Here is a 12,496-nt window from a genome sequence, read left to right as displayed (position 1 = left end):
AGCCCGCCAAAATTCCTATATAAAAACCTTCGGCACTACGCAACGTAAAAGCCCGCCAAAATTTATACTCCAAAAACCTTCGGCACTACGCAACGTAAAAACCTGCCAAAATTCCTACACAAAAACCTTCGGCACTACGCAACGTAAAAGCTCGCCAAAACTATTCACACAAACTTCCGCTAGCCTTCCTACCCTTAACTCTTTCTAATACTACCGCCCGACAGCATGTACAAGCGCAAATACCAAAAAGCACTTAGCTGCGGACGTAGTCGCTGGAGCTCCGAAAAAAAGCGTCCTCCTCCGACGTCGTTACGAGCCAAACTTCCAGAACCAGCGCCATCTACCTCATGAATTTTGCATTACTATTGCGATTTACAGCCACCTTCGCTATATCCGGTATATTTCCTCATTATATCAGTTAATAAATTTTATAAACGTGATCACAACAGTTCGGCCGTAAGTCCTCAGATTGCACAATTTGGGGGCGGAAAGGTCGTCGTTGCAAATCCCACGCACATTTTGTACTTCATCTCACCCGCCGCGGTGGCTCAGTGGTTAGGGCGCTCGACTACTGATCCGGAGTTCCCGGGTTCGAACCCGACCGCGGCGGCTGCGTTTTTATGGAGGAAAAACGCTAAGGCGCCCGTGTGCTGTGCGATGTAAGTGCACGTTAAATATCCCCAGGTGGTCGAAATTATTCCGGAGCCCTCCACTACGGCACCTCCTTCTTCCTTTCTTCTTTCACTCCCTTCCTTATCCCTTCCCTTACGGCGCGGTTCAGGTGTCCAACGATATACGGACAGATACTGCGCCATTTCTTTTCACCCAAAACCAATTATTATTATTACTTCATCTCAATAGTAATTTTATCCTCAGGAGCACGCCAAGTCATTTGAGACCACTTCGAACATTCTGCATCAAACGGGTGGCCCCTAATTTTATGCAAATGGTCGTCCCGGGAAGGTCCCGCTTCGATGGTCGCTGTACTGGCACATATATAACGGATCGTAAGTATAGGTATCAATCGAGGCGCTATGTGCCCACTGTTGCTATGTGATACAGTGTGGTCACGTGGTAAGTGTTTTGGTCAATTTTACTATCATTGCAGACAGACTCATCCTTGACAAACGTAAGTAGTCAGAGCTAACGCTCTTAAAACATATCTTTTAGGATGAAGATATAAAAAACGAAACAAAACAAGATCTTTGAAAAAGACAACCTGCACGGGGAAGTGAAGAAACGAAAGGGCTCCAGCAGCAGAAACGAGTAGTACATGGAAAGGATAACAAAAAGTTCTGAAACTTGAGTGAGACCGCACGTGGAAGTGATCACTTGAGAAACCGCGCAGGAAAAAAAAAAGGAAAATGCAACCAAAAGAAAACCGTTTTTTTTTTGTAGGATCGACACAGGAGGTGAGCTAAGACATTCATCCTCTTATCTCTTTCAAGTTGTCCCTTATAATCCGAGTACTGCCGAACTGTGGGCAAAAGCCCTGGCAACTGTGGTAGTGAACTGGCAGATTTGAGCCCCCGCAAGGAACACGCATACTTGCATCAACCAGTTCGTACATTATGAAAACTGCAACTGAGTGGAATATCTTCCATGTGTTTTTTTCTGCACGTGCCTGGTTTCGAGTTACTCTTTCCCATCAGGTTTTACAAAGTTTGCAATGTTCGGAAAAAGCAATATCAATACCATATTTACCTGAAAATCAATTCAATTTTATTTTCACCAACATAAAGTATATACATGGCGAAAAGGGGGGTTGGAGAAAAAGCTGCACAATAACAGCCTGACAAAGCTCCAACCACGCTGGCAACAATGACAACACTGTAACAGTTCAATATTTTGTTCATTTTACTAGGAAAAAAAACAGTGAAAAGGAAAGTATAAAAGAGTAGTCTAGTTACACTAATGGTTATGTACAATAAAAATGATCTGCAATAAAGATTATGTGAAATCATATTTTCTCAGGCTGGCCGGTTTTTGGGAAAGGCGCTCTCTTTCTGTCTACAGATTCAGCAATCACTCTTAACAGTAAACTAAAAAAACCCCGCCCTTTCCAGTCGCTCAACCTGAAGGTAAACATTACACAAGCTCTGCTCTCACCGCAAACCATTCAGCGGTTGAGGCAGGAAAATTTCTACAAGTCTTCAAGATAAAGATGCACAATACTGTATAGGTCGTAATGTGCAATTTGCATCTAGTTATAAAAGGAGAATGTGGTTAATACGCAGTTAGCAGGTGTTTTCCACAGGGTCACGTGACCTATGTAGCAGGTGGGTCGCCTGTTTTCCACACAACGCCGCTGCCTACGACGGCGGATTTTCTGCACAGTGGGAGGCGTGACTGATATGCACGATATGCGAACGTATGCGCTAAAAGCGACACAAGACAATACACGATACGAGCGCAAACTAACAACGGTTTATTCCTTACGGAAGATGCGTTTATATATACGCAATGTCAGTTTTTAGAAAATGCAACCTTCCCGTCGTCAAACACGTGACCACCACCACGACCTAGCATCTGCATTTATCATATCAATTTCGTTTTTGTAAGTGCAATAGAAGGAGTGCTTACACACGTTCCATTTTCCGCCTTTTCGATTAAAAACGCTTGAACTATTTCTCTTTCAATTCCTTTTTTTCTGCTTACCTACAACTGTGGAACTATGGTTCGCATTTCTTTTTGCACCTGCTGCAATGTTGCGCTAAATTCCCCGGGTGGTTAAATTTTTTCGCCGTCATTATTATGCTCTAGAAGCCTTGTGTTGACACACCTTCCTGATTGTCCAATGTATTGTTTCCCGCATGATATTGGAATCTTATAAATAACGTCTCTCTGGCATGGTATGAGCCTTTCTCTATGGGCAATGTCACGTCACGCTTTCCTTTCGCATTCACCTTGTTTCAGAGGCTGATCAGCTTTTTTGATGCGCTAAATATTACTTTCATTTGATGTTTGTTTGCCACTCTCTTCAATGCGTGTGATACTTTATGTATATACAGTATGACAACCAATCCTCTGCTCCCCTGCTCTTCTGGCTTCTTTCCTTTCCTCGTCAAGGATTTTAGCAGTTTTTCGGACACTGATGCGGTCATGTTGTCAGGGAACCCACTATCGATCAGCCAACTGATTGGCATGTTCATGCTCTCAGTCATTTTGTGATCGCAGGACTTCGTAAGCCTCTACATCATGCACGAGTGGGCAACACTCCTTTTGACAAGCTTAGGCTGGCTGGAATCATATCTCATGATGTTTTTTTTCGCTTTTTGTATGATACCACCGGCAAGTGTGGACAGGGGTTTCCTATATTTTTAGATCGAGGAACCTTAACATATAGCTTTTTCAAGTAGTTCATAAGTGAAGTCAAGACCATCGAATATGCGTTTAAAAAGCGTGACCATCGCATCCGCGTCAACCGCGCCTGCTTTTTCCGCACTAAAACAGAGCAAAAAATCGTCTACATATCGAAAGCATGCCAACACATTCCTGCCTTCCAGCTCTGGTTTAAGGGTGCGATCGCCCTTTGTCATGTACAGGTTCGAAAGTGCAGGAGCCAGACACGAACCAATGCATATGCCGCTTCGCTGTGCGTACACTTTTCTTGTGTCGCTTTTAGCGCATACGTTCACATAATGACTGTAAACGTGACGTTGCATTCATGCCATGCAAACACACCCAATACACCTGGAATACCACTTTAATCACATACCAGTATCATGCATAACAAAGCATAAGTACGATAAAAAATTCAAATCCAAGATAAATAATTGAAAACCATGGCCACCTAATTGGAATTTCGGTTAACTATATGGTGCTTGACTGTCAATTTTATTCTTATCGCACAAGGCGAATCCCTTTTTCTGGCAGTAAGCTTTTACTCGCGTTTCTTTTCTCAAGTCAAAGATCAGCAGCAAACAAGTAATTTATTATTTGCCACCTTTTAGAGATCACTGTTATGCCACACGCTCGAAATCCTCTTTTTTTTCTTAAGTTAGCACGCAGATCATTTACTATTCCCATAGGCCGCCGCGGTGGCTGAGTGGTTTTGGCGCTCGGCTGCTGGCCCGAAAGACGCGGGTTCGATACCGGCCGCGGCGGTCGAATTTCGATGGAGGCGAAATTCTAGAGGCCCGTGTACTGTGCGATGTCAGTGCACGTTAGAGAACCCCAGGTGGTCGAAATTTCCGGAGCCCTTCACTACGGCGTCCCTCATAGCCTGAGTCGCTTTGGGACGTTAAACCCTCATAAACCAACTAAACCAAAGCATTTACTATTTCCCCTGGGTGTGTGTTGCCATTTAGGCAGCATCCTGAGACACTGTTCAGCCGAAGTCACGTGATCGTCTGCTCCTATATGCAGAAGTATGGTGTAGGAATATGTCATTTGGTCCAAGTTATTTGGCAGACATGGGAATGAGTGATGTGCTACCCTGCTCACTGTTTAGTGAAATATTTGCTGCGTTCATTGTATGGCCAAAAAAAAAAAAACAATTTACTTGTGGCCAGAGATGGGCATCCTCACGAGGGTAAGACCTCGTGAGGGCGTCCTCACCCTCACCTCATGAGTATTTAACTCGGTGAGGTGAGAGTGAGGGAGGAAAGACATGGGGAGGTAAGGGTGAGAGAGGGCAAGATGCACGGTCTGAGGGCGAGGTTGATGACTCGAACCGTACTCCGGGCTAACGTATCTCGTTTGCGCAGCCTGTTATGAATTAACGTTTTAAAGCGCCAGTTCTTAGGGTGAAGGTTCCCGGGGAAAACGTAGTTTCTGCAGTATGGAGGTACACGAGGCGAACAAGAAACATGGGGAGCCGAACATCTCGAGAACGTCGTCGCGATGTGCTGACAATGCTATGCCGTAAAAAGCGCCCTTCTAACTAAAAAGCCTATTTTTAGAAATTATGTCAATATTTAGGTGAAACACCCTGTATAGTGCGCTAACAAGTATAGGCACTGGTCTGGCCGTGCGGGTATATAGCCGCCGGTCCAACGAGAACCGTGGTACCGCAGTCAGCATTTTCATTATTAGCAATGAGTCTGTCGGATCATCAGAGTGCAGAGTAAAGCATGTAGGAATTATACCTAGTAAGGCTATTGAATTAAGGCTATTGAATATTGGGGGGTGGGTAGTAATTACAGTTATTGAGCCCAAATGCTGCATTACAGCGACGCGTTTGATTTTCAAGTGGCATGAATAATGTTTTGTAGCGGAAGCTACACTGGCCACTAACTCGCAGTTTCACCGCGCTCGCATTCCCACCGTGGTCGCACCGCACCACGTGACCAACCGCGTGACGAACCACGTGGCAACAACTACCCAGACTAACCTGGACTTGCAATCAAGATCACCCAAGGCTAACCAAGCTATGCCTTAGCTTTCGCTACGTATATCCTGGCATAGCCGAGCTAAGCGAGTGCCAATTTTTATTTTAAGCAACAGCGTAAGAGCCTCACCACAGTGGAAAGCCGGCATCGCACTGGGGGAAGACACTAAAGAAATAAAAAAAACTTCATAGCTGGGTGAGCGGGATCCGAACCCGCGGCAGCGCTAAAAATCAGTTCCGCTGGCCGCTACTTTGGACTACTACGCCATCGCCAAAGCTTTTATTAATCATCTATTTATTGCATTTAAAAATATATATTTACATTAATTAAATTATTTAAAAATCTTTTCGGAAATGCCACGAAACACATCGCAAAAACACAAATCAGGAGAGTACTAGACGCTAGGTAAGGCTGAGCATGTCACCAAGAGGGAATGCCACTCGCATTTAAAGTAGGTCTGTTCATATACTTCACTCAGATGTACGATCAGTTGGGAGAAATCTTAACATCCTGCCTGTATGAACTGCCATGCTCTTAGTTGTTGTTAGCCTATCAAAAGATGGCACATACCAACACTGGGGGATCGGCCAAGAATCGGGTGGCTGTTCACCTGAACGCAGTTAATAAAAAGGAAAAGCACGTGGGAGCGCAACAGAAAACAGAACAGAAAAAAGGGGTGAGAGTTTTGATTTCAAAATTATATGAATAATAAAGAGAGGGATTAAATAATAATGATTAAGTAAAAATGTAATAATTGATAGAAAAGAAAAATTTTGGTACACTTAGCAAGGCAGTCGGTGAGATTCTACCAGGAAATTTAGAACAGCGGTACAAACAGGTCTGTGGCTGAACCCAAATGTGGTGGCGCCAAATGATAGCAAGAGCGGGCTGCTCAAACTAAGGCCAAGATGCTTCAAGGGCTCCTCCAGCAACCTTTTTCTCAGAGAGTTGAATCGGCGACAATACAGCCAAAAATGTTCTATAGATTCAGGCTCAAGGCAAAATGCACAAAGGGGAGAGAGCGCCAAACCCGACTTGTGCAAATAGAAATTTAGAGGGGAGATGCGGCAACGCAGTCTCGTCAGTGATACTTCAAGCTGCCGAGAGCAACAGATTTTCCTGTTCCAATAATATTTAAGGGGCTCATAATCCGCCGATGTTAAAAGTGATGTGTCTTGCGTGCTTAAAAACGCACGTCGCCGAAATCTAGATGCTGTAATATAGGCTGTAGCCGGGATGATTGGCAACACGGGGCCGCTGAGGGAAGCCTTTGCGAGATTATCAGCAATCTCATTTACTGTCACACTGCTGTGACCGGGAACCCATACTAAATAAACAAGGCTCAAATGCGGAGGAAGTAGAAATAAAAAAAGTTGTTAAAATGGGACCGTCAACATGTGCAGCGAGGGACGAACACAAAGATAAAGAATCAGTAATTACTGCAACTGCTATAATAGAGGGGTCTAGCTTGCGTAGTGCAAGTACAACTGCTAGAAACTCTGCTTGAAAAATAGGGGTAAAATCTGGAAGGCGCAGTGAAAAGGACCGGTCTAAATGCGAGCAAAATATTCCCACACCTGCTTTTTAATTGCATTGCGATGCGTCAGTGGCTATTGCTATATCTGTAGGTAGGGTCCTCAAATGGGGGGGGGGGGGGGGATCTTCTAGTAGACCATTTAGAATACTCGGTGGCAAAAGTTTTGCATTTTTTGGGAATATGTCATCGAAAAGAATGTGGATAGCGGGCCCATTGCGAAGCGCAGGAAGGATATCATAAATGTTTACATCTAAAGGCTGAAGTAATCTTTGCACAAACACTACCTGAGGGGAATTGAAACGAGACCAGGGGACACCAAAAAAGGAGGTCGGCTGACAACAGAAAATGCTGAAAAACAGAAAACGGCTGACAAACAGAAAACGGTGGAAATGGGATTCATAGATCCTGAGGTAAGTTTGCACAGTTAAAAATTGAAGTCGTGATAAGAGAGGCGGAATGCGCGCTTCAAGGTACATCATATTGGTAGCCACAAACCTCTATAAAAGGACGAGAGGACTAAGTTTATATGTAGCCGAGCCTGAAAACAACACTGATCCAAATTCTAAAATTGGCCTGACATACATTATGTAGATCATTATTAGCGCATCTCTGCGTATGCCGTACCGTTGATGACAATCTCTGTAACATGCCCACGGCACGAGCTCCTTTCGCCGCAACATGGTCAATGTGAGGTCGCCAGGCTAGTTTGTTGTCATAAATGACCCCTAGGTATTTTAGGGATTGAACCTGCGCTATTATTTTTAACTGGCAAGTGAGAGAGACCACTACAGGAGTGTATAGAGGGAAAACAAGGGTGGCGCACTTGCCAACATTTAACTTCAGGTGTAATGCGCTCAACCAATGCTCAAGTGTATTCAAATATGACTGCAACAGACCATACAGGGAATGTATATCCGGCGCAGCAGCAAAAAACGCAATGTCGTCCGCATAGACGTAAGTGCGTACATGGCGGTGGAGAGGAATTGAGCTCAACAGAATATTAAAGAGCGCAGGAGAAAGAACAGCTCCTTGCGGTACACCTCGCGTTTGTCTGTACCTCTCTTAATGAACACCATTATGGACGCAAAAGAATTCCCTGTTATAAAGAAATGCAGATATCCATGCAGCTATATAATCTGGAAATTGATGAGACTAGCCTATGTATCAGGATGGAGTGTTCTACACTGTCGTAAGCTTTGGCGACGTCTAACGTAACCAAAGCCGCGACCAGGCGTTGACGACGAGCAAGGAGAATTCTGCTCTCAAGATCAGCATGTGCATTCCATATCGAACACCGTGGCCGGAAACCGAGTTGTCACGGGCTGAGTATAGTTTTGCGGTCCACAATGGCTGACACCCGAATTAGTAACACCCTTTCTATCAACTTTACCACGTTTGTTGTTAAAGAAATTGGCCTAATATTATCCAATTCATAGCCTCCGCCCTGATTTTTAAGTACAGGGATCACCTTGGACAGCTTCTACTCAGAAGGTATCCAAGCGTGTTTGAGAGAGTTTATTAGGTGCAATAAGGAGTTGGGAGACTCTTCAAAGAGAATCTTGAGCATCTTTGTAGTAACACCATCAGGACCAGGAGCAGCAGCTGGCAATCTCTGGACAACTTGTGAAAGATCTGATAGATTTACTTGTGAGGCATTTTCATTTGACACGACTGGTGCAAACAACATTGGGCGCAAAGGTAGTAAAGACGAGAACCGCTTTTGCAGGCCTGTGGCAATTAATTCAACCGCCTGGATAGCTTCTTCAGGTGACATAACTAATGATTGAAAATTATGAGAGGACATGAGCTGCTTCCTAGACCGTAGAAAACCGAATAGTGCACGTCGGTTGCCCGCCTTTGAAAGATAATCAAAGCGTTCTGAGTCATATTTTTCCTTCGCGCGAGAAACTGTGCGTTTAAAGGTGGCTGCAATAAATTTATAATCACTCCAGTTATTCGGGCATTGGTTATGAAGAAGCTTTTTCCATGCTGCCTTCCTCCGCCTGTAATCTCTTGTACAGTCCGCATTCCACCAGTTAGAAGAATTCCCTTTTGTTGGCCTCACCAGGAACTCCGACTTTTTACGGCTTTCCTCTATAGCCAGACATATGCTTGCTGACTGGTGGGCTTCGGCGATGTTAGACACTGAAGCAAAGGCAGAGCACAACGCTGTCTGAAATCTGTCATAATTTACATGTTACCGCAACTAAAAAGACGCCGGAGTTACACAACATATGATATTAAAATGAATAGGTATATGGTCACTTGAGGTGCCGCTATCAACAGTCGACCAATTCGTTACGCCAATTCCAGGACTAGTGAACGTGAGATATAAAACAGATTGAGTGTGTGAGCGAAGATAAGTGGCCGATCCTGAATTTAAGCACATCAGGTTGTGATCAGAAACCCAGTCCCAAAGGCGCTTGCAGCATGTATTAGTCCTAAACCCCGACGACACATGGTGAGAATTGAAGTCCCCAGCCACGAGAACTGGGTTTTTACAGTTAGCGAGTAACAAGTCCAGAGGTCTAACATCCTGGACACCATTGGGGAAATAACAATTTGCTATTGAAAATGGAGAGCACCCAGGAAGTACAGTCTAGTGCCAAAATCTCAGTCAGGAGACATTAGTTGAAAAGATACCATAGCCCTGTGGCAAAATTTTGAAGAGACTAAAGTTAGTAAACCCCCTTCTCTAGACTGGCGATCTAGGCGAAATGAACGGTAATTTTTGATATGGAAATGTTTGTCGGTTGAAAGCCACGTTTCTTGCAGAATTATGACATCCGGATTAAGCTGGGTAGATATGCAGTGTAAATCTGTGGAAGCTGAAAGAATAGAGCGACAGTTCCACTGCAGAACTCGCAACGACGCTATGGTTGCGAAAGCCTAGCAGCAGCAACTGCCTGCTCCAAAATTGTATCCTTGGGTTTGGTGTCAAGCTGCTGCTTCTTTGATTTGGGCTGGGTGCACAGAGAAGACAACGAATGAGGCATGGGGGACCCGCTGCGCTTAAGAAGCCACGCATCAGGCTCCACCATCTCCGAATCATAGATTATACCAACATCCCTCGAGGTACTCGAGGTAGGTACAGCGGAAGGGGCAGGGGTTTGTTCCTGGGGCTGTGATGCTACTGGAATTGTAGACCGGATAAGAGGAGAGGGAATTGCTGTCGAAAGAGGTGCCAAACCGGCCTGCACGGCATGTGTAAGCTGAGACGCTAGAACGTTTGTAAGGCACTCCGACACACTTGCGACAATCTTTTCTACCATTTTAGACATGGAAGCCTCCACAGCAGCCGCAATTGCCTGGGACTGCATTGAGTCTAACATGACACCTTGCCGAGCGGTCACACCGGCATAACCGTGGCCACGTTCTTTGACCTCTGAAATAGCGTCGCGGCGCGAACAGCGTTTTCTGTCAATTATCTCCAGAATTTGGATTTCCTGAGCTCGAGAGGGACAATTTGAGTAGTTTGCAGAGTGGGCCTCACCGCAAAGGCAACACTTCTCATTCTTCTCAGTGCAGGTGCTTGTTGAATGAGCATCCCCACAGTTGCAACACCTCAAGTTGGATTTGCAACCGCCGGCGCTATGTCCATAGCGCCAGCAGTTACACTGCAGAGGCCGAGATGATGACGGGTCTACCCGAAGAATTAGAGGCCATGCCTTGATTTCAGAGGGGCAGGAAGTGCCGGCAAAGGTAGCAATCACAGATTCAGTGGGCATCCGCAAGTTGTTTACATCCCGGCTACAGCGGTGCACAGCAACAACGCCTGCAGCCGACAGAAGCTCAAGAGTCTCTGCCGGAGACAGGGAAGAATCTACGCCTCGTACAATACCTTTCGTGCACGCCAGATCTGAAGGGATGAAGGAACTTACCCGAAGGGAGGCAAAGTATGAGGCGTTTAGCAAATCTCTTACACAGGCGAGGTCTGGCGATCTGCGCAGAATCCCGCCGCGTCCAAACTGGCGTACCTCTGAGATTGACTCATAGAGAAGTCGCCGACTGGAGAGCAGCCCGAACAGCACCAGGGTTGTTCATCTTGATTACACCACCATCCTTAGGCACCAGCGCGACAGGGATACTGCCGACACCACTGCGCAAAAAAGCTTACAACGGCAGGAGATCAGGGGACAGAGAAGCCGACCAGAGGGAGCTCCCCTGGCCGGGAGACTGGGTCGACGTAGCCCGGGCTTACTGCCTTGCCGCGCAAAAACGCAGAGAGAAAAGGCCACAACCAGCCACCCGAAACTTAGCCGATCGATCCCAGCAGAGCAGAGCCGATGTTGTTGTTGTTGTTGTTAGCCTATCAAAAGATGGCACATACCCACACTGGGGGATCGGCCAATGTCAGCGATCTTAGCTGTGCTTGCAATGTCGTCGTCTTTGTCACGTACCCGCGTTCACGTGCGCTAAACTGCCAGTCTCTCACGCTTTAGGTTGAAAGCGTGGTCTTCATCATCTTCCATGCGTGCGCGTGGAAGCGTCATCAGACGATCGTGCAGAAAACCGCACGAAATGACGGGAGATTAGAAGCAGTGAAATTCAGAATACCCTGTGCTATCGCAATGTCATCGGGTAATGGTAATTAAGCGACCTGCAAACTTTCCTTGTTCTGAGTCTATTCTGTGCTCAGCACTTATTGTAATTGTTGTGGTAACGGCTACTGCATTGTTTTCGAAATATTACTGGCATGCATTAGTTTTTGTACAAAGAGCACAACGCGCTGACTCATTTTAGCAGTGCATATAGATAATAAAATGCTATAAGCGCAGCGCTTATGTATGCACGCAGTGCGCACCAGAAGTAAAGGCAGAATGACATTTTGAGGCTCAACTCGTAACTGTCACGGTTTTGCCTCACTTATTAGCTCTAACAATACACACACATGTACACGGACACACACAATATAAGGATCTAACCTCTCGTCCGATTGTGACTTGAGGTCTTGTCTTGTATGTTTATTACTCAGTAATATCGCCAGAAGTGGCCGACTGCTAAAAATAACGAGTTTTAAAACGACTGTTCATGAGGGTGAGGGTGAGGGAGGGCCGACGATGTGAGGACGAGGGCGAGGGAGGGCCAGCAAAATTTTCGAATTGAAGATGAGGGCCATAGATTCAAAAATGAGGGTGAGGGAGGAAAAGTAAAAATGAGGGGATTTGCCCACCTCTGCTTGTGGCAAGAAGGATTCGACTGAACGTGCCGCACACGCTCAGAAAAGGCTGCACATGGCTGCATATGGATATGCCAGTCACTGAAATTACTCATCGTATTCATAAAATAGTAAGAAAGGATCGAGAAGACAGAGGGAGTTGCGTTAATTATCGAAGACAAGAATACATTTTCTATACTTACAGATGCGAATGGCATAAAAGCGCTATGGGCCAAGATAAAATTAGATAAACAGTTTTTATTGGGGGTGTTTACAGGGCCCCAAGTGCTCCGCTGGACGTCCTGATAAATCTAAGAACATTTATGGACTCTTACTTGCCTCATGATAGTAGGACCTTATTACCTTGGAGGTTACAACCTACCCGGCATTGACTGGTGTTCGCAATTACCTGGAACACGAGAGGTGCCTTGTTGTGAGCAGTTACTTGAACCGGCTTTTTGTCATAAT

The sequence above is a fragment of the Amblyomma americanum genome, chromosome 11 (genome assembly GCF_052857255.1).
Source record: "Amblyomma americanum isolate KBUSLIRL-KWMA chromosome 11, ASM5285725v1, whole genome shotgun sequence".
Lineage (NCBI taxonomy): Eukaryota > Metazoa > Arthropoda > Arachnida > Ixodida > Ixodidae > Amblyomma > Amblyomma americanum.
The sequence above is the reverse complement of the archived record's forward strand: the minus strand, read 5'-3'. Positions refer to the sequence as shown.